The sequence below is a fragment of the Centropristis striata genome, chromosome 17 (assembly GCF_030273125.1).
Source record: "Centropristis striata isolate RG_2023a ecotype Rhode Island chromosome 17, C.striata_1.0, whole genome shotgun sequence".
NCBI classification, from domain to species: Eukaryota; Metazoa; Chordata; class Actinopteri; order Perciformes; family Serranidae; genus Centropristis; species Centropristis striata.
Genome location: NC_081533.1, coordinates 32,329,383 through 32,353,264, shown reverse-complemented (window position 1 = coordinate 32,353,264; position 23,882 = coordinate 32,329,383). Strand labels below are relative to the sequence as shown.

The 23,882-nt window shown below is 36.8% G+C and overlaps 1 long non-coding RNA gene across 1 annotated transcript; it reads left to right on the top strand.

Moving 5' to 3' along the window:
- Positions 1-5,105: 5,105 nt before the first annotated feature.
- Positions 5,106-5,898, top strand: LOC131989057 (uncharacterized). Its single transcript, XR_009395923.1, has 3 exons — positions 5,106-5,123; positions 5,467-5,486; positions 5,586-5,898. It is a non-coding gene; the product is annotated as an uncharacterized LOC131989057 (long non-coding RNA).
- The last annotated feature ends 17,984 nt before the right edge of the window (positions 5,899-23,882 follow it).

Here is a 23,882-nt window from a genome sequence, read left to right as displayed (position 1 = left end):
GGGAAGAGTATAGGGAACCAATAGCAATGCTTGAATTTGTCACATGACCTCCAGGAGGCCATATTGAAACACTTTTTTGCAAGGAAACATCTTAGCCATTTTGCACCACAAAAAAATCACTCAAAACGTAATTTTCTGGCCCCTTTTCTACGTTTTGATAGTTTCATACACTTAGATTCACTTAGATACACTTACTGTTCAAGACATTCATTTCAATGGGTAGTTGCTTCAACAGTACAATGTTGCCTACAGGCAAAATTCAGACAAGAAACCGGTTAAAAAAGTTCCTTTTATAATGTTTTTAAATGTAAAATGCTATGTATTGTACAATGTTAAAGCAACTGAATCTTTCACACATGTTTATTGAAAAAAATAAGTTAGAACAAGAACAAAATGCCATCATTCTGTTCTTGCAGCCTTATTAGCCTTAAAGAAATTCTTTGACTACTTAGATTTAAAAATTGAAGTAACTCTAAAGCTAAAAGAGAGATGAGAAGCTAATGTGCTCCTCCTACATTATTTCAGCAACTTGTGTGATTGAGGAAGTGTCAGTTACTTACAACAGGAAGGCGATCTATTTTTATTTTCAGCACTTCCGTTTAGACACTCTGAATGTTACATTGCTGAGAACACGGAACAAAAAGACTGATGATGTCTCAGTTCAAATGGATAAAAACGCCTTTATTTCTGCTGCTGCTGCTTCAGTTTGCAGGTAAGAATCCCTGATACATGACCAGACAACTTATTGATATGACTTATTGTTAGTTACTTTGTACAGTTACTTTTCTGCTGTTTTTCTAAGACAACCAAGTCGGCTGTTTGAAACTTCTCTCTTTATGTTCCGCCCCACTTCATAAAGAATTGGTGGTGGGGGACAGGGTTTTTTTTAGGGGGAGATAGCAGGTCAACAGTAAATGTCACATAGAGGTGGTGTCAAAAGTGAGTCAAATGGTTAAAAAGATGATCTAGTGTATAAAGGGCCTTCTTATGCTCAGTCATGTCTCCTAAGTCTGTTTTATGGACTGTGTACTGTTTGTTACACAGATTTTATGCTAAATGTTTTAATTTTTTACTTCTGAATTGATAAAAATGGTCAAAAAAACATCCCAGGATACCACATTAAGAAACCATTGAGAAATCCATGATGTAATTTGGTTTCAAAAACTGTCGACATTTTGGTGATTTCTGTATTTCAACAAGTTTATGGTGATCGCTTGTGTTGTGTTTCCTGCTGAGAAAGCCCCTTATAGTGAATCTAGTGTGTCAGCCATCCATCCTCTGAATGCTCCAGGTCTCTAGTTTGTGGTTGTAAAGTTTCATGAGGCTGTGATTATCCTAGAGCAGTAGTTCTCAACCGTTTTTAGTCGCGACCCCCAATTTAACATGCATGTTATCCGCGACCCCCACTCACTGAACAGAATCTCACACACACAGTTCAGATCACCCAAAAAAGGAAACAAAATGACCACAAAAGGAAACAAAATGACCAAAAAAGGACACAAAATTTGCAAAAAAGACACAAAATGACCCTAAAAAAGGAACCAAAATGACAAAAAAAGACACAAAATTACTAAAAAAAGACAGAAAATGGCTAAAAAAGGAACCAAAATGACAAAAAAAGACACAAAATGACAAAAAAAAACACAAAATCACCAAAAAAAGACATTAAATGACCAAAAAGACTAAAACACATGAAAACTTTAACACAGTGGAGACAGAGCTGACTTCCTAAATGATTTGGCGACCCCCAGAAATCATCTCACGACCCCAATTGGGGTCCCGACCCCAAGGTTGAGAATAGCTGTCCTAGAGGTCACAGCAGCTCATTTTATACACTGAGCTTAAGTTTCACTCACTAACATCATCAACATGAAGAACATTGGGCTCATTGAATCCACAAGAGTCTCAGCTTTACACTCAGACCCCATTTATGCAGCTCACAGACTGTTTACAGACCCCAGGATGCAAGAATACTCACATACAATAGGCTAAATAATAACCCATGTAATGCATGAGAAAAATTCAGTTTTTTTGCCTTAAACCTCATGTTACCAGCATAAAGTGGGCACATTTATACATAGAGGAGGCTCATGCTGCCCTACTTAGGCAAAAGACCTTAACTCGCCGGAGTGTGAAACTGAGAAAATTACTTTAAAGTTAATTTAATGTCCTGGCAATTGAGCTATAGGTATAATATTGTAATTTTCACACTTTGTAGTGTATACCTGTATCCAGGGCCGGTTCTAGCCCATTGGCTGCCCTAGGCGATATTGAAATTTTGCGCGCCCCCCCCCCCGAACCACATCCATTCCATGTATTCATTCTGATATAGGTACACTATGTTATATGTATTATGCTGTACACTAATATTTGATACATGAACTACAAGCAAGGTAATGGTCTCAGAACATTTTTATTTTTAGAAACTTTGGAACTTTACCAACAACAACTGAATTGAAAATACGAATAAATGAATAAGAAAACACAGATCTTCATCAAATTAAGAATGGCAAAGACTGAAAATAAATAAAATGTAGACATACAAATGCAATAAAAATAAACATAAAGGAAACACAATTTTAATTAAACTTTAGAACTAATGTCCGAGATGAAAATACATACCTCTATACTGTGCTTTCTTCTCCTCCTCCTCTTTTCTTCGTTTTCGCCCCTGTGCACCAGACAGTTTGGTCCTTTTCATTTTGCTAGTTGACCTTCTACGACCGTTAGCGTGATCTAGTTCTAGTGTTTTGTGACTTGCAACTGCATCGTCATGACGAGTGACGACACCCATGCACGTATCATATTTTATATAATATAATATTACATTTTCATTCGAAATATGGGTTGGGGCATGTTCATTTAATTCAATGAGGGTTTTATTGCCCATGCTTTTTAAAAAATGTTTCGTTAATCAATGTTGTTAAAACAAAGATGTATGCTTAAGGGTGCCACAAGGGGGCGCCCCCTGCCAATTTGGCGCCCTAGGCAGCCGCCTTGGTGGCCTGTAGGAATAACCGGCCCTGCCTGTATCTATGTACAAAAAAACTTTACACTCAAATTTGACCTTTGACCTTTTTTCGGAAGTTAGCATTGCTTACAAAATGACAATCGGTCATACTAAGGCAAAAGACCTTAACTTATATTTTATAGCACAATGTTATGATAATGATAAGTTTCACTTAAAATTCAAGCAATATTGACCCTATTAGACTGACCAAGAGAAAATGGCTTTACTTTGTCCCATGATGGGTACCCGTAGAACCTATGTTCATTCAGATATCTTGAGCTCAAGGGACCCTTTGGGGACTAACATCATCACACATGAATAAAATTGGGCTCATTGAATCCACAAGAGTCTCAGCTTTCCAGTCAGACCCGATTTATGCAGCTCACAGACTTGCAACATCAGAAAGACTGTGACTTTTGTCTAAAATTGTATGGTATAAGCATAAAGTGGGCATGTCTGTAAAGGGGGGAGTCCGTGGGTACCCATACAACCCATTTTCATTCAGATATCTTGAGGTCAGAGGAGCCCCTTTGACAATTGTTGTGCTAGTTTTTCCTTTGCTAAAACACAGCCTAACTTCGGAGCAATATTTAACCCTTTTTTTTTTTTTTTTACAGCGGTTGGTGGACAGTATTTTTCCATCATTGTCAGAGGCGGAGATGAGGTGACTTTGCCGAGTGTAAACGTGATGCAGCATCAGGATAAATGTGACCGTACTAACTGGATCCTCGAACGTTTTGGAAATGCAGTCGATCTGGTTACAGATGGGAAGATTAAAGAAAAGACCACAACAGTATCAGACAGACTGAGGGTGACAGAGAACTGTTCTCTGGTCATAAAGAACGTCTCAGAGCAGGATGCTGGTCGTTATTACTGCCAATCAGGACAACATGACACCTTGTACCATCTGTCTATTATTACCAGTGAGTATAATAACATTTTCATACCAAAGTATCTTGTTAGAACAAAATTACAAGAATTGATTATGTAATTTTGTCTTTATGTTTTCTATCAGTGAACAAACAGGAAGATGGAGAGCAAGTGAAGCTGTCCTGCCTGGTGTCGACACATGAACTATGTCGACACACAGTGACTTGGGCGTATGAGGGTGAAAAAGGGGAAGATGATATAACATATGCAGATATGCAAACAACACAGTATGAGTGCTCGGTGACGGTGACATTTCCTGCTTCTAAGTCAAAGCATCTTGAGTTGTTTAAGTGCAACATAAAAGATGGTTACAGTGGAGATCAGCTTCTGTTTCCCTTCATCCCTCCTCAGGCCTCAGGTGAGAATAAGATACGAGTTGTTTATAATAACCTTCAACTCATTTATTTACTCTTCTAGATATTTATGACCATATTCTTCCTTTCCATCATTTTCTCACCGTGAAGTTTGTTGTGTTTTCTTACTTCGTTTGTCTAGATTTGGATGCGACAACAGCAAAAACATCAACGACAAGAATAACTGACAGCAGCACAAAATCAAGGAGCAGCTCCACAGTCCCTGCTGTCAGTTTTACTTCTACAAAACTTAAAGGTATGCCTTCAAATTATTTTTTCAGTCATTTTGTGTCTTTTTTTTTGTCATTTTGTGTCTTTTTAAGCAATTTTGCGTATTTTCTGGGTCATTTTGTGTCTTTTTCTAATAATTTTGTGTCTTTTTTTAGTAATTTTGTGTATTTTTGGGTCATTTTGTGTCTTTTTTAAGTAATATATTGTTTTTTCAGTCAAATTGTGTCTTTTTTGGTCCTTTTGTGTCTTTTTTTGTAATTTTGTGTCTTTTTTTTGTGATTTTGTGTCTTTTTAAGGTAATTTCATTTTTTTCTCTCATTTTGTGTCTTTTAAAAATAATTTTGTATCTCTTTTTTGGTCATTTTGTTACTGCCTCCAGCGGCCCCCAGGGAATTTGAGTTTGAGACCCCTGCTCTATAGTGTAAATATCAGACTGAAACATGGATTTTTATTCTGTTACTAGAACAAAAAGCTGCAGTCAAAATATATTTAATGTTTTTCTTCTGTTACAGGTTTGTGGAGGACCATTATTGTGTCTGTGGGTTTAGCAGCTCTCATCGTAACGGTCGTGGCGGTGAACATCTGGATGAGAACTAAAGGTGAGAAGATTTAACTCAGTCGCCAGAATAAATGCTGGTATAGAGAGCAAACAGAATGGCATACAGTACAGAGCAAAAGTTTTAGGGTGGTGTGAAAAAATGCTGTAACATAAGAATGCTTTTGAAACTAGAAATGTTAAGTTTATTTTTTTTTATCAATTAACAAAATGCAAAGTGAGTGAACATGAGAAAAATCAACTGAACTCAATGGAAGCATTGAGTTCAGCGTTACACTCGTCGCCATCTTGCGTATTTTAAAATCGTTTTTATAACAATAAAAAGATTTAGTAAACCTGGATTTCCACAGTGGAAACTAAAGTTAACTTTTTTTTTGTCTTTTCAGGGAACAGAACACAGACCGCTGTGAGTTTTAAAACTTATTTAACTGATTTAACTGTGGCAACAAAGATTTATTATTTATTTTACCTCAGAATCTAAAGTGTGTTGTGATGTTTTTCATAGGTCCATAATGATGCAGATGAAGGTTCAGTGGTGTATGAAAACGTTGGAGAACCTTCTGTTTCTATCAGACTCCCCTGAGCAACAACTTCAACATCAGCTCAGAAAAAGAGTCCACTGCAGTTAAACAGCATCTCAGGATCATTTTATGTTTTGTGGTTGTGGTTACAGACAGATACAGAAAGCATCTGTATTTTCATAAATTTGCATGTTGTAGCTTCGCCTCAGTTTTAATATTGTTTGTGCAGAACAAACAGCCTTGCAGGGCCTTGCAGAAGTCCCTCAAACCTGCATTCTTCCTAATGTCCAGCAGGGGGAGATTCCACTGGTTGTAAAAAGAAGTCTGAGGGGCAAGTTCACAAAAGGAATACAGGGCTTTTTAAGCCACTAAATGTGCAAATAAGACAAAAACAAACATTTAATTCTCAAAGCACATGCAAAGGGTGAATTGCACCTCTAACTATGCTGCCAAGCAAATAGCATCTCAGTTCTATCTGCACATACTCAAATTAGGTAAAATGCATACATTTGGTGCAAAATCGTCCCCAAAGCAAAAACACCATCGCTAATAGCAACATGCAGTTAGAGTGAAATTATGGCAGTGAATGAAACACATTCATAAGGACAAATAAAAGTTTTAGAAAAACATTTTAGACTAGGACTGCGCGCAGTACTGAACGGGCCCTCGCAGTACACGCGTGTCGGGGCATGCTGCCGTCTGGGTTTGTGCGCTACAGGGGCCAGTCTATACCACCCCTATGAATTTCATTGCCTTAAGACTTATGGTCTGGGCACAGTGGCACTCATTAAATTAAACTGCCACCAGAGCGCCACCTAGGGGCCGATCAATAATATCTTCAAGGGTTATCCTCAGGAGGGCATTGACAATAAGTATACCAAGTTTGGTGTTAATCCGACCAGATGATGTTTATTTAGTCTATTTTAAGACAAAAAAACACTCCAAACATTTTTTTCCTAACTGGCATCATAATGTGAACCATAGAGGGTTAAAGGCAGAATATATACTGTTGAGACAAAACTACATAATCCAGTTAGTTGTACATCAGACAATCTTCCATTACATCCCTTTTCTTCTTGTGATTTAAACAGCTGTGACTCATGTTGAGAAGCTTTAACTGAGTGAAAACATGTTGCGTCAGAGTGTTATTGTCAAAGTGTGTTTGTCAAACACGGCTCATGCTCTCTTTGCATTTCTCCATCTGTCGGAAGGAGGAAGAGAGAAGAAGAGTTAAAAGATTTAGCCGCATTACGGGCGTTTCTGAAATATTAACTTGAAATTAAATCCATTTGAGGCGTGGAGAGAAAGATCTATAACCACCGACCGTGAGCGGAGAAGCAGCTTTTCAACACTTATAGACACACACACACACACACACACACACACACACACACAGCTCGTGTAGGTCGAGTGCTAAACTGATCAAGGACACAGTTCAGTGTTTATTGATTGAATGTTTGTAGAGAGCAGTTTGTGTGAGTGTGAGTGAATGTTTCTGCACATTTCTGTGTCAATGTGTGTGTATGTGTGTGTGTGTGTGTGTGTGTGTGTGCAGTGACAAATTATTGATGTTTTCTCGGCTGCCCCAGCATAGGACTGACTGACAAGTTTCACACTGAGCGGAGCCCGAGGGGACAGTTGTTAGGCCTCAAATCTGTCAGACTCACACCAGCAGAAAAACTGTAGCCTGAGGAAACTCACAGGACTCTGGAACATGAGGGCGGGAGGAGAAGATGTGGAAACAGTTCTTGTACTAGCAGAAGTTGCAGTAGTAGCAGTAGCATTTGCAGTATTAGTACAAGTATTCATACCTACACAAAGAACGGCGCTATAAAACTTATGTAGCTGTGAGCCAGGATAAGGTTGTAGTAAGCTGTTATTGTTAGGTGTTGTAGTTATCAGGACGAGAGCAAAGGAGGAAGTCAGGTGATGAAGTATAAAGAGCGACAAAGTCTGTGTCAAGGAGGAGGATATTGTACAGAAGTTGTTATTTTCACCCAAAAACCTTTTTTTCCTAAACTTAAAGTATTTTTGGTGTCTAAAACTCTCTAATTAATTGTAATATATGATACAATTTTGTGCTAATTCATGTTAGCATTAACTGGGATGTTAGTTTTGGCTAGCGAAAAAAACAAAACGTTCAAATAAACTGTCATTAAGTGAAAATACAGTGAAAGGGTCAAAGTTATGAGACCAAATCGGTAAACGTCTTCTTTTCTATCTATATAACGTTATATATAACTTTATAGACACGTTGCCGTGGATACGCATTGTTCTGCTTCTCTCCTGATGACAACATTCATCACACTTTAGCTGTAAACCCTAAAGGAGGTGATGTGGTATAAAGAGCGACAAAAACAGGGCATTTTAACCCAAACCATTTTTTTTACCCCTAAATTTTTAAGTAGTTTTGGTGTCTAAACTGAACAAATATTTCTGTTTCACAAAGAAATATCATATCAAAAGTTGGATGGTTTTGTTGTGCAAGTACAATTCAGCAGTTATTCCCCTCAGCAGTTTTATTCACTTATGTATTATATTCAAATATACTTTTAAGTCTATTTAGCTGTATAGAGTGACATGATCCTAATATGTAACTTCATCAACATCCATCATTTACATTAACTGTAAACCCTGAAGGAGGAAGTCGGGTGATGCGGTATAAAGAGTGACAAAGTCAGTGTAAAGGAGGTCAAACAAACTCATGACATCATTTAGTTATGTATAGAAGTTGTTACGTTAACCCCAAATCATTCACTTTTTTTTCTTTTGGTATCCAAACGAACCATATAATTATTTTCCACAATTTTAAATAAAACGGCCATATTTGTGAGAAATCTTATAAAACGTTTGAGGCCATGCTGTCGTAATAATTAAACATGTATTTCTGATTTGATTTGATCCTAACATAACTTTATCAACATTTTTCACATATAAGTCCATATCGGGGGCATCTATATTTTGTTTATTTTTACATTCCTCATGTATTTTGTATCCTTTCTCACACCAAACGTCAATAAATCCACTTTTTTGAGTTTGGTAATTCACATATTTAATCACTTTATTTTACCGTCTATTGACTCTGTCACTGTTCCACAGTCTTCATTATAACTGAGAGTTAAAGGACTAGATTGAAACCACTCTTATATCTATGCAGTGTAGGGGTCACAGCTACTCCACAAGTTTCATTTGGATTCATGGACTGAATGCAGTGAGAATTGTGTCAACAATTTCTCTCCATGCTTCAAGATGGAGGTCTCTCTTTGTTCCCCTCCAAACCAAGACAAACGACCCCCACAGGTATCTGCAGATACCTAAAGGCGTCTCATTGGCTAATACAAACAGGAAATACAACTCCCAGGTGGAGACAAAAAGTCTTCTGCAGCCACCTCTTCTCTCTCTCTTCTCCTCGACTCCCTGGGGGACAGCACGTCTGCTGTCCTGGTCTGATCTCCCAGGAGGTAGATCAAACAATTCCCCTCTCTCTCCAGCTCTAAGGGAAGGTCGGCAAGGCCCCAAACCAAGCTTGGGCCCCTCCTGCCTGTGATCTATACTGGATATAATCACAGAGACCTTCACTAAGCTTTTGGAGCCAATAACAGCAAATGACTTTGGAAACACCAAACCCAAAAGGGACCGGATTCTTCTTCAAAAGGATTTCTGCTTCCCCCTTTCAACTCTGGACTCCGTGGTATAGTACTGGGCAGTTAGTAAGCAAGAACAAGTTTGTTAAGCTTTAATCAATGGTGTTGATCTGTTGTGTGTTTAAGTATAGTTGTGGGGGTATTTTGTGTAGCTATGTCCTTTGAAGTTGTATGATTAATCTTACTCTACAGACTTTAAGTTGTACATGTAAATTAACTATAACTCATTTGATTTGCTCACACTCTAAAACCACATAAAATATGCTTTAATTTGGCTTCCTACAACACATAGACTTTCAAGGCCGCATGGTTTATTGTTCTTCAAGAACAAAAGGGCTTCCGCCATTTTGATTTACTTAACTGACCGCCATTCGTCAGCCATTTTTTTACACATTCTTTTTCACACACATGTCCACTGTAAATAGTCTTTTAGATTAGTTATTGTGTGCTCTGTTTGCTTTGTTTTAGAGTAAATATATTTTTGGATTAATATGCTTCTCCTTTTAATGTTGCACATGAATGAGTGATTTGCTAAACCTCTGCTATGAAAAGAACTCCAAAATTCCTTCAACCGTTACTAAATATTAGTAAGGTAATTTGATTATAATTATATTCATAATTAATAATCAATGTTCCAAATTGATAATTTGTTAACTTTATGAGACTGATTTACTATAATTTGCTATCTTTCCTATTCCTAAGTGTGTAGGTGGTGCCCCGAGAATAATTTAATTCATTTAAAGTATTAAATATTAATTTAGTCAATTTCTGATAGCAAAATTGACCTAAATTAGCTTTACCTCTAAATATTTTGGTACCCCTGCTGGAGGCAATTTGTATCTGCAACCAGATACCCCTACAGCAGTAAATACAAAGCTTTCCCTAACTGAAGCATTCCTGCTGAGTCTTTCAAGAAGGAAATAAAGGATGGATATTGTGTGGATATATCCAATGACCATTTAAATACAAACTTATTTCTTCTTTGTCACAGAATCAAACTAACCCCAAAGTCTGCTCTTCAGCTTCCTACAGAAGTAAAAGCAGCAGAAGATGTTGTTATATAATTATAGTAGTTGTTGTTGATGTAAGAATAGTAAATCTGGCCCATCGACTGTATTTTTGCGAGCTGTCACTTTCATAACAGAGAAAATGACTTGACTTCTGGTGGGAATGTAATATTTTTCAGCATGGACTCTTCTCATGTTTTTGTGTCTAAGTGACTAATGGGACCAACAGTTTTTGAAATTGGTCTCGTATTGAAAGTGAGCGCTGCAGCCAGCAGCCGTGAAATAGGCTGCAATGCAATCCTTCAAGGGAATTCATGGAGATATTTTTATAATCTATGTGATATTTTGCACCTACTACTGGCTTACTGAGTGATTGTTTTTGTTGCTATTCTGCCATGCTTTTATGCGTCGTGATGAAGGTTCTCAAATTGGGTGTAGCTCACTGTAAAGTGTTACCGAAAACAGATCAAAATCAAAGATGTTTGAGTTTATGTTGTACCAGCACAATTCTGCTTTTTTTTTGTTTACAGCAGTTCTGTATCTTGTATTCTCTTATGTATTATAGCTGTATATAAGGACATGATCCTAATTTGTAACTTTATCAACAAGCGTCACACTATAACTGTAAACCCTGAAGGAGGACGTCATGTGATAAAGAGCGACAAACAAAAACAGGGCATTTTAACTCAAAACATGATTATCTTTTACCCAAACTAAACTTCAAGTAGTTTTTGTGTCTAAAACCAACCAAATAGTTCTGTTTCACAGAGAGAAATAATTTAAAGTTGTGAAGTTATGTTGTACGAGTACAATTCAGCAGTTTTTCCCCCAGCAGTTGTATTCTCTTATGTATTATTTTAAAATATAATTTTATGTCTGTTTAGCTGTATATAAGGACATGATCCTAATATGTAACTTTATCAACATTGAACACCCTGTAACTGTAAATCCTAACGGAGGACGTTATGTGAAGTGTTATAAAGAGCGACAAAGTCCATGTAAAGGAAGAAGATGTCAACCAGAAACAGGGCATTTTAACTCAAACCATGATCTTTTATGTTTACCCTAAACTTCAAGTAGTTTTTGTGTCGAAAACTAACCAAACAGTTCTGTTTCACAGTTAAAAAGACTGGTCATATTTCGTAAGATGACACGTTTTAGGAGAAAAACTGTTCGCATTGACTTCCAGTTAATCTCCAGCTCCTCTTTTGCTTTTATACAACAATAATATCCAGAAATCCAGAATTTATCATTCAGCATTTATCTATCCATCCATCCATCCATCCATCCATTCGTTAATTGATCCATCCATCCATCCATCCATCCATCCATCCATCCATTCATTAATTGATCCGTCCATCCATCCATCCATCCATCCATCCATCCATCCATCCATCCACCCATCCATCCATCCATCCATCCCTCCATCCATCTGTCCGTCCATCCATCCATCCATCCATCCATCCATCCATCCGTCCATCCATTCATCCATCCACCCGTCCATCCATCCATCCATCCGTCAATCCGTCCATCCATCCATCCATCCATCCACCCATCTGACAGTCACCATCAAGTCTTTGAATTAAAACTACACTGTAAAAAACATTTTAAAACAGCTGTAAAAAAACTTGTAGCAAAGGTTAAGATAAATACAGATAAGAACAAAAATATACATATCTGTAGAATAAATACCGTTTTATTTTTTTTTATTTTAAAGTGACTGTAAGTGTTTGTCAACTATTGCTGCTACAACTTTATTTAATTTTTTTTTTACCTTCTTAAAGATATTTTTTCAATAAGTAAAAACACACAAAATAAAAGCAACAAGAAAAACCCTGTAAAATAATGCAGGTAATTTTTAAGAAAAATACTTACAAAATAAATAAAAACACTTTCATAGCATTGTACTTGATGTAAAAAAAAAAAGAAGAAAAATATTTTTAATTTCAGTAAATTCCTGGAAAATAACTTTTTACAGTGAATTCTATGTAAAAAAAAAAAAAAAAAAAAACATTTTGCTGAATGTAAAATTAGTTATAGTAAAATTTAAAGACTTTGAAAAAAACCCACTAAAAGTCTGGCAGCGACACTTACTGTCATATTAAAGTAAAATAACTTTAGTTATTCAACAGATAAATATAATTTAGGCATAGATAATAACCGTATATTTATATTTTTAAAGGAATGCTCCGTAAAATAACCCACGGTTGTTTGCTGTTTTTTGATGGTTAGCGCTTTGTTAAATATACACTACTGGTCAAAAGTTTTAGAACACACCAACTTTTCCAGAATTGAATTGAAAATGATGCAGTTTAATGTCTCAGTGTACTCTGAAATTAATGCACATTTGCAACATTTAAAATTCTTTATTGAGCATGATAGTGTTTTGAAAGTAAAAAAAAGATTCGAAATCACATTTTATGTTTGACTAAAGGACTAAAAAAAGACACAAAATGACCAAAAAAAGACACAAAATGACAAAAAAGTCACCAAAAGATACAAAATGACTAAAAAAAGACACAAAATGACCAAAAAAAGACACAAAATGACAAAAAAAGACACAAAATGACCAAAAAAAGACACAAAATGACTTACAAAGACATGAAGAGAATTCAAAAATGGACAAAATAGCCCAAGACTCCATAGAGTTAAGTTGTTAACCCATTTCTTGTTCCCTGAAAAAGGCCTACTTGTATAATTCTGAAATGTACATTATTTTTCAGTTTTGGTTAAGCTTACCTTTTTTTATTTACCTCTGGCAGTTCACCACTTACCTTTGGACCCTTTCAAGCTGTTCATTTGACTTGAACTGCTTGAATTTCAATAAAAAACTGGGAAAAATTGGGGTGTTCTAAAACTTTTGACCGGTAGTGTATGTTTAGAAGAGGTTTTTTTGTGCACGGCCGAGTTGAAAAGCAGCTGCAGAGACCTCAAAGTCACCGAGTCCCATCACAGCAGCGGCTGACAGAAGTGGCGCCGGTGAGACAGGCGTTACATGTTCCACACAGCTGACGGATTGCAGGAAATGGACGGGTGACAGCTGAAGGCCTAAACATGGAAACCATCATGTGATTCACAACTCAGCTGCAGGCGACAGCTTCATCATGTATTCATACTGAAGCAGGTCAGAGGTGAAGGGGAACTTAAAGTCACCTGTCCTGCTTCTGTCCTCCCTTTATTCTACTTTGAAAACTGATTTAACGTTTTAACAATCCATTCTTTTTTATATGCGGCAGTCAGACAGAAAATAGAGACACAGCGGTGAGAGCTGCGACTGTGTGACCTAAATTTCAATGCACCATTAAATACATCGATTTCACTGCCACCATTATGGATCCAACTCATTCCAGCGTCAGCAGCAGGACGTCAGTTTAGTCAATTTAAGCCCCAGCAGCACACAAATTCTTCCTCAGTCCTGGTTTCATACGATAATATAATCGGAAATAAACAACTGCGGCACATTAACTTGAAAAGTTAGTTTAGCAGATTTGCAGGTTGCAGCAGAAACATCTCACCAAAAGCTCCATGCAATGATAACAAATGATTTCCATTTACTGCACGACCTGAAGTGAACAGCTGTGTGGAAGGTTATTTTCACATAATGGTCCTGTAGTAACAGCATTTTTTTACGCTTGAGCTCAGTGTATAAAATGAGCTGCTGTGACCTCTAGGATAATCAGCCTCATGAAACTTTACAACCACAAACTAGAGACCTGGAGCATTCAGAGGACGGATGGCTGACTCACTAGATTCACAATAAGGGGCGTTCTCAGCAGGCAACACAACAAAATTGTTAATGCGGTAAGTGTTATTTTGGAGGGATATTGACCTGTTTTATCAATTTCTGAGGGTCAAAAAAGGTAAAAGTGTTGGACCAAATCTATGTAACAAAAGGTATTGACTGAGAAATCTGTTTCAGCACCATGGACAGCACCCCACACTGGTTCTACACAAAATAACAAACAAAAAAGTTCAGTTTTTTGGAAAAAACACTTGGACAATCATGTGTTTTTTTCTAAAGATAGGTGCCTGTAGTTCCCATCCAGGATGTAATAGAAAGTGGAAATGCCATTGAATATATAAAGACAAAAGAAAATTAACTTTAAGTAACAAATATGTTCCATTTTCCTGATTGTTTTGCATCTAAAAGGGTCTGATTTAACCAAGGAGAATGAATGTGTGACATCAGATTGAGTGTTCACACTGTAAAAAAAAAATCTGTTAATTTACAGTAAAATACCGGCAGCTGTGGTTGCCAGAATTTCAATGTAAAAATTACAGTGAGTGGGTTTTCTACTGTAAATTTAAATGTAAATATGATCAAAAACTGTAAATTCGACTGAATAATCCCATAATTTTTAGGGTAATTGTGTCCTTGTGACAATATGGTATTTCTCCTTTAATTTTACATGATTTTTTAAAAATATTTTTACAGTAAAACTGTGTTTTCTACAGTTTTTCAAAAGTGTTGTACTTTTCCTTGATTTACGGTAATTAAAAGTGTCTACTAATTTTATAGTTTATGCCCTATTTCTGATGCAATTTGACAGTGTTTTACTGTAATTTCTACAAATATTTTTTACAGTGCACTATGAAATGCCAAAATGCAGAAATCTACACACCTCAACCAAATCACAGCATTGATTTTCCTTTCATTTTCCACAAGGTCTTGTCGGACTTTTGAGTCTCAAGTGGTAAAATTTAGTGCAAAATCTGGTACCAACCCAAAATCACGACTTATGAGACACAATAGACAATATACTTCCATCAAAATAATTACAGCTCTTATTTACTATTTCAATTTAGTTTTACTTAGGCTACTTACTTTTTTAATTTATTCAACCAAGAACAAGTTGTAGTGAACATGCTGATACTGACAGAACGTCACTATTTGGATGCTTTGACTGAGAAATCAGTTTCAGCACCACGGACAGCACCAACACTGGTTCGGCACATAAAAATCTCTATTTTTCCGGACATAAGTATTAAACATATATGATCTTTATAAAGGTTTGAGTGTTCCACCATAAACCAGATCACAGCATGGATTTTCCAATCATATTCCCCAAGGTCTTGGTGGACTTTCAAGCCAAAGGGGGTTAAATTTAGTCCAAAATCTGGTGTTACCAACCCAAAACATGACTTATGAGACACAATAGATCACGACCATATACTTCCATCAAAATTCATCCAAAAGATCAAAAGATCTTATTTACTATTTCCATTTATTTTTACTTACTCACTTCATTAATTTAATCAAGAACAAATGATAGAAAGTCACTATTTGGATGCTTTAACTCAGAAATCAGTTTCAGCACCACGGACAGCACCAACACTGGTTCTGCACATAAAAACCTCTATTTTTTCAATTTTTTAATAAATAAATTTAAAATAAATAAATAATAAAATAAATAAATAAATGTTTTAAATGTATTATTAATATTTTTACTGACTTACTTAGTTAATTTCACTAAGAACAGTTGTAGTGAACATGCTGAAACTGAAAGAAACTCACTATTTGGATGCTTTAACTGAGAAATCAGTTTCAGCACCACGGACATCACCAACACTCATTCGGCACATAAAAATCTTTATTTTTCAGGACATAAGTATTAAACATATATGATCTTTATAAAGGTTTGTACTCACATTCAGGATCCAGGTGATGTTTGAACAATCAGATCCTTTTTATTAGAGACTGGAAATCAAGAGAATCTGCACACTAATTAACTGTCAAATAACAAATTAGTTCGATTCTCATGATTGCTTCACACCTTAAAGGATCAGATTTAACCAAGGAGAGTAAATGTGTGACATCAGAATCTTGACTGATGAGTGTTCGCCATAAAATCGCCACAAAATCGCCACAATATCACCACAAAATTCAGAAATCAACAACATTTTTAATGTTTCTGAAACCAAATCACAGCATGGATTTTCCAATCATATTCCACCTGGTTGACTTTTGAGCCTTAGTGGTTAAATTTCGTCCAAATCTGTCCAACAAATGGAACGAGCCAAAAACACAACATATTAGACACAACAGATCCCGACCATATACTTCCATCAAAAATAATTAAAGCTGTTATTTACTATTTCAATTTATTTTTACTTACTCACTTCATTAATGTAGAGAACATGCTGATAGAAAGTCACTTTTTCGGATGCTTTAACTCAGAAATCAGTTTCAGCACCACGGACAGCACCAACACTGGTGAAGTGGAAATCAAGAGAAACTGCAAATTAATTAACAGTGAAACAACAAATTAGTTCAATTCTCATGATTGTTTCACACCTTAAAGGATCAGATTTAACCAAGGAGAGTAAATGTGTGACATCAGACTCTTGGCTGATGAGTAAAGAAGTGAAACTCTGACAGGAGAGATATGAAGACCCCACGCTGTGTTATTAGTGCGGCAGGAAGCCGAGCATCACAACCAGCTGTCTCATTTTCACACTGAACTTCCTCTTGTTCTATTTTTGGTCTTTTATCTCTCCATTTTGTTCTCCAGTTTAGTTTGCCAGATTTTCTTCTGTTCTTGCATTTAGTTGAGGGACTGAGTGAGGACTTGGCCGGGCTGCGGGGTCAGTCAGCCAGCCGGTGTTGTTGTTGTTGTTGTTTTTGTTATTGTTGCCGTTTTTCTGTTGTCACTGTTCACTGATCATGAGAGACGTTTGGTTTGAGCTGCGGCCAAAGCACCAACAATTGTTTTGTTTTGTTTTTTTGTGTTTGTGCTCATGGAGATCTGTCTTTATGAGGACCAGTGTGAGACCTGGGGATTGAGGACATTAAAAAAATGAGGACAGTTCTGGAAATTCAGGATATTTTTGGAGAGCCAGAAAGTGAGGACATTTTGGAGACTGAGGACATTTTTGGGGGAAATTATTTGGAAACTTAAGACACTTTAAGATGATGTGAAGATATTTTTGGGAAGTGGGGACAATTATTCCTAAACTGAGGACTTTTTTGAATGAAAGTGTGGTCATTTCCATTCAAAAAAGTCCTCAGTTTAGGAATAATTGTCTTTTGGAAAATGAGGACATTTTTGTGAAACTAAGACATTTCTTTGGAAAATGAAGACACTTTTCGGAAAACAAAGACATGTTGGATAGTGAAGACATTTGGGAGGAAATAAAGACAATAATTTGGAAACTTATGATATGTTTGGGAAGTGATGATACTTTGAAAACAAGGACACTTAGAAAATTGGGGACATTTTGAGGAAGTTAGGTAGATACAGTCATGGAAAAAATTATTAGACCACCCTTGTTTTCTTCAGCTTCTTGTTCATTTTAATGGCTGGTACAACTAAAGGTACATTTGTGTTGACAAATATAATGATAACAACAAAAATAGCTGATAAGAATTTTATTTAAGAGCTGATATCTAGACATTTCCCATGGTTTTCTTGGTAATAACCAAAATTATTACAAAAGAAAACCATGGAAAATGTTGGGAATGGGAGTCATTTTGGACAGTGTGTGAATTTTATCTTAATTTTATTGATTAATTGATATTTTTTATTTAAGGGATCAGGACATTTTTCGGAAAGAGAGGGCGATTTGGGGAAATAAGGACATGTCTTTGTGAATGAAGACATTGATAATGCTGGAGGGTTGTCCCCACAAGCCGTTACTTTTCAGTTTGTCAATTTTCTGGAAACATGACATTTTAGAGGACATTTGTAGAAAGTGAGGACAATTTTCCAACATGGTCTCACAGAAATCCGTGAAATAGCCACGGATTTCGCTTAACTCAAAATCCGTGGAATAGCCACGGAATCGCTCAAATTTCCGTGAAACTGACACGGATTTTGCTACAATGCAAGTTAATGACAGTCATATCCCGTGGCTATTCCAACATACAAAGTGATTATGTACATTCACTGAGTGAAGATTTAGAAAATAAAACATTTATTTCTCGCTAGAAATGTGATCAAAATCCATTTTTATGCAGAAACTAAGTCAAAATATTGATTTTTCACTAAAAATGAGAGAACTGTCCGCCATGTTTTTTGCCGCCGGAACCTTGAAAGTCACGTGACTTGGAACAAACCAATAGGAACAAATATCCATGGAATAGCCACGGGATATGACTGTCATTAACTTGCATTGTAGCGAAATCTGTGTCAGTTTCACGGAAATTTGAGCGATTCCGTGGCTATTCCACGGATTTCTGTGAGACCATGTTGCAATTTTCCAACTGATGTGAGAAAAGATTTAAGTACAATGTGTTTTTTTATTGAGGCAATGAGGATGAGGTTTTGAAAAAAAAAAATACATTTTAGGGAAAATGAGGACATTCCTGGGAAATAAAAACATTCCAAGACACTTTTTTACAGACACGTTTGTTGGAAACGTTTGAACATCCTGCGCTGCTGTCTGTCTGTCTGTGAGTCTGTGCATGTGATCACAGATGCTGAGACACATTGTGTCCTTGGCAGACTCAGTTGATGAATGGCAGCTGCGTTCGGGGACGCTGACGTCTCACAGCGTGACCTGTCACAACGTCTCCTGACGAGTCGAGCAGCGGAGACGTGAATGTCAGAGAAGAGAGAGCGGGAACTTTTCACAGCAGGAGGCGCTGAAACGAATGGGACGGGTTGGAAAAATGGAAAACGTCTTCTTTTGACTGACACTTCCAGTTATTTGAGTCATTTCATCTTGTTAGCTTGCCGGAATGATTTTTAAATCTTAATTAATCACTTCAATAAACGGAAACAATCTGTTGTTTATCGCGGCTCCAGCACAAGCTGTTTTCAGTTCTGTATGCTAATTTCTTTAGCATCACAGTCTTTGATGTTTCTCCGGGTCTTTTGAATCCGATGTGACATGAACACAAGTGGAAAGAAGAGACGCTAACGCTGTGTCCTGAGAACAGGAACGTCGTCCTCGTGGGATGATTTAAATGGATTTCTGCTCTTTGAAGGCAACGTTTTTACTGTGTGTACAAAGTGGGACACGTTTTATACAATGTCTTATTTTAAGGATACAGCACAACATCTGAGTCCTTTATTTTCTTACCATATTTACATATAGCACTTTGATGAACTCTACTTCTGCTGATTTACTAAACAGGCTTCGATGCCAGGTGAATAAAATAGAAGCTTTTCAAACAGAAATGATGCTTTCAGGAGCAGGCAGCAGCAGCAGATCAACACAGAGAGGTATAAAGCTGTAAAATGGGTTGATTTTTAATGTTTTTCTCTCAAGAATGCCAAGTTGTGACAAAAGAAAAGGGACAAAAAGGATATGATGAAGAACTGGAAGGGACCAAAGGAGGAATCATCGGTGGAAGACAATGGGAAAAAAAGAAGTGATGAAAAAGAGACGTTCAGCCACGATAGAAAAAGAAGGCAAGAGTACGGTGGCCCTGAGAGCTCACAGCGCTGCAACTTAAGAAAACACATGCAAATACACAAAACACAAGCAAATTGAGAAAACATCTACAATTCTACAATGTCATTAAGCAGACGCTTTTATCCTAAGCGACGTACAAGTAACAAGCAAGGATGAAGTCAAGAAACATAGCAAGACTAAGTGCCGGGGGTTAAGTTTGAGTCCATTAGGACACCACACGTGCTGGTCTTTGCAGCACGTTTTCTAAATGCTGCGCTTGTGTTGTTAAATTAATGAAGATGTTTTCTCAATTTGATTGTGTTTTGTGTATTTGCATGTGTTTTCTTAAGTTGCAGCGCTGTGAGCTCTCTAAATAGATTCATTGCTTTAAAAAAAAAAAACAATAAAAAAAAAACAATAAATAAAAGCAAACCATAAAACACTAAAAACAAGAGCAGAGTCTCATGCGTGGTTAAAAGCCAAAGAATAAAAATAGGTTTTAAGATGAGTTTTAAAAATGGACAGTGAGGAGGCTTGTCTGATGTGCAAAGGCACAAATAAACAAATAAAATAATCTTAAAATGACCATTTGATTTATAAAATTAAATGAAACGTTTAATGTCAAGGCAGGTGAGTCAGAGGCAGGCAGGGTCGGCAACAGGGAATCAGTCCTCGCTGGCAAAGAGTGTGTGAAGCAGGAGTTTATATAGTGGCTTGATTAGTGATCTGAGGCAGCTGAGTGAACAGGTGAAGGCAGTCTGAGTGGAAAATTACTGGGAGAGTGAAAACGGCGGGAAAGAGCAGGAGAGTGTGGAGCTGAAAGGACTTCTATGAATCATTTTTGATGCATTTAGTTTGTAGGAAGGCCTCTTTTACAAATTGCTTGTGTTTGTTTGAAGGTTTTGTTTTTGAATGTGGAGAACAAAACACCCAGCAGTGGTTCAACCACACCGACTGAATAATGATTTTCTGGAGTGGAAACACACTTAAAAACATCAAAGTTTGTAAAACACCAAATGGAAGTTTGAAACATTTAATTCTTCTACTTGTGGGAACAAAACGATTCTTCATATAAATAATACATTTAGAGTCTAAATTATACACTTTTTATCGCTTAGAAGAAGAACAGAAAAACCAACATAAAAGCCGTGGAACACCTCAGTCCAGCAGGTTGTTTATCTGTTCTTCGAGAAAGAAAGATAATAAACTCAATATAAACACTGCTGTGGAGAAACTTCTTTTGTCCCACAGTTGATTTCTTTTGAAGACAACTTGCAAATAAGCAAAGCGCTCTGTGCATCTGATAATCAGCTCTTGTCTGTTTGCTTGGAGGCCTTCAGACACCAAATCTCTCTCCGGCTGAATACATTAAGCCGGGTCGAACCAGGCCAGCTTGTTCTCGGACAGTTTTAACTTCAGTGTAATGACCAGTTCTCTCGCCAAGCTTATACACTCTCAGAAAAAGGGGTACAATACGAGTCCTTTTTTGTCCCCCGAGGTACAATCTACACTAATGTACCCCCTAGGGCCAATTATTGGACCTTAAGGTACCTATATGTACCTTTTTGAGGGCCAAAAAGGTAAATATGGGTACCCAAGTGGTAAAAGGTACAAATATGTACCCTTCCTTTTACATGCTGGGGTACAATAGACCAGCAGTTCTCAACCTTGGGGTCAGGACCCCAATTGGGGTCGCGAGATGATTTCTGGGGGTCGCCAAATCATTTTGGAAGTCAGCTCTGTCTCCACTGTGTTAAAGTGTTCATGTGTTAATGTGTTTTAGTCTTTTTGGTCACTTAATGTCTTTTTTTTGGTCATTTTGTGTTTGTTTTTTTTTCATTTTGTATCTTTTCTTAGTCGTTTTGTGTATTTTCTGGTCATTTTGTGGTCATTTTGTGTCTTTTTTGGTCAATTTCTTTCCTTTTTTTGGTCATTTTGTGTCTTTTTTTGGTATTTTTTTTCTTTTTTGGGTTATTTTGTTTCTTTTTTCTGTCAATTTGTGTCTTTTTTTGGTCATTTTGTGTCTTTTTTTGGTCATTTTGTGTCTTTTCTGGTCATTTTGTGTCTTTTTTGGTCATTTTGTTTACTTTTTTTGGTCATTTTGTTTCTTTTTTGAGTGATCTGAACTGTGCGTGTGAGATTCTGTTCAGTGAGTGGGGGTCGCGGACAACATGCATGTTAAATTGGGGGTCGCGACTCAAAAAGGTTGAGAACTACTGCAATAGACAATCTGTGTCAGGCTCTACAAATGACGGTAGCCTAAATATTAATTATTGTTTAAATAATTATTTAGTCTTTCTTCAGCAGTAGGTTAGTTCTACTTTTTTAATTTTAAACAATTTTACATTGTTTAGTTAAATGAAAATGGAATGTGAAAATAAAAAAAAACATCCTGATAAAGTGAAAACTTATTTGTCTTTTGTATAATGTAGATACACAAAAATATATAAAATTAAATACTGGTACAATACTGTACCCTATAAAGGCTAATTTTGTACCTTTTTTAAAGGTCCATTTTTGTACTTCAAAATAAGGGTACAAAAAAGTACCTTCTGAGGGTACTGCCCCAGTGACAAGCCATTGTACCCTTAAAGGTACAATTCTGTACTCTATTTTCTGAGAGTGTAGTCAGGCGGCTTAGCGAAAAAAAGGGGACACGCCGGACAAAAGCACCACATTTTTTCCACATGCTCTCTATGACCATAGGTTTAAATTTTTGGTAGGAGCCACTTCATCAAGATTCCGGAACGGATATGGCACCCATATAAAATCTATGAGAACCAGTATATCTTCCAAGCCACTTAAAATGTCAATCTTGGTGTCAAAAAATACATTTTCTGGGTCAAGGAATCATTTAAAGCCCTTGAGAATACCAGTAGGTTATTACTTTTGCCAACAATACTTTATTTGGTTCATTTTGACAATATATGACCATATATACACCATCGTAGATTATGCACAACATATTTTTGCAACGCACATCGCAAGCATTCCAGCAGACAACAAGGTAAGTAACGATGGTCCTTCACTATTAATAGAGCCAACTTTGTGCATGCTACCAGAAAGGCTGAGGCAATTAACTGACAACTAATAGAACCTTTCGATGGAATCTTTGTCACTAGGGCAACGACTTGGCCCTAGCAAACTTTTGGTGGGTCAGCTGGTACGTATCTTTGAACAAAGGACGTAGAAATCGTTCAACATTATCATAATAAACCCCAGAAGTGGAAAAAGTATTCAGATCTCTTACTTAAGTAAAAGTACTAATACCACACTGTGAAATTCCTCCACTACAAGTAAAAGTCCTGCATTCGAAATGTACTTAAGTGAAAGTACAAAAGTATCAGCATCAAAATGTACTTAAAGTATCAAAAGTAAAAGTACTTGTTATGCAGAATGGAGCCACTTAGATTGTTTTATATATTCCAAATATCATATTATATTATTATTATTGATGCATTTATGTATACAGCGTTTTAATTTTCTCAAGGTAGGGCTCATATTGACTATTTAATATTCTGTTATGAGGTTTATTTAAAAAAGTGTCTAATCACCTAAATTTATTGTGTTTTTTATGTTAAACCTCGAGTGAAAAGTAACTAAAGCAGTCAGCTAAATGTAGTGGAGTAAAAAGTACAATATTTGCCTCAAAATGTGGTGAAGTAGAAGTATAAAGTGACATAAAATGGAAATACTCAAGTACCTCAAAATTGTACTTAAGTACAGTACTTGAGTAAAAGTACTTAGTTACTTTCCACCACTGATAAACCCCAACCAGCCTGTAATTCAGCCTCAGTCGTTACTGCTCAGGATGAAATTGGAAACCAGTCTTGGGTTAGAAGGGTCAAAACCATTGGCTGCGTCCCCTTAATACCGACCATTATCCCATCAGCTCAAGACAACTGGGAATATGTGGAGTGAAATAAGCTATTACTCTGTGTCTCCCCTGCCTCGGCCCCCTGTCTCTCTCAATCAGCCTCTCACTGTTCTTCACCCCGCTTCTTTACTCCCCGCGGTTTCCAATCAATAGCCCACTCTTGTCTTTATTTTTCTCCCCCTGCTGGGTTTGTCTCTCTTGGATTCTGTCTGCCATTATATCTTTATGTTACGTTTTCTTTCTTTCTGTTTCACAGCAGGTCGATGAGCCGCGCTGAGTCTGCTCCAAGGAACGATCAGGCGTAACGAGCTGCTGATCAAAAACTGGTCATTTGGTTCTTGATGTGGAATAGCTTGATAGAACAAAAGCTCCTGTATGAATGAATGAATGATTTTTTTTTATTTTTAGGACAGA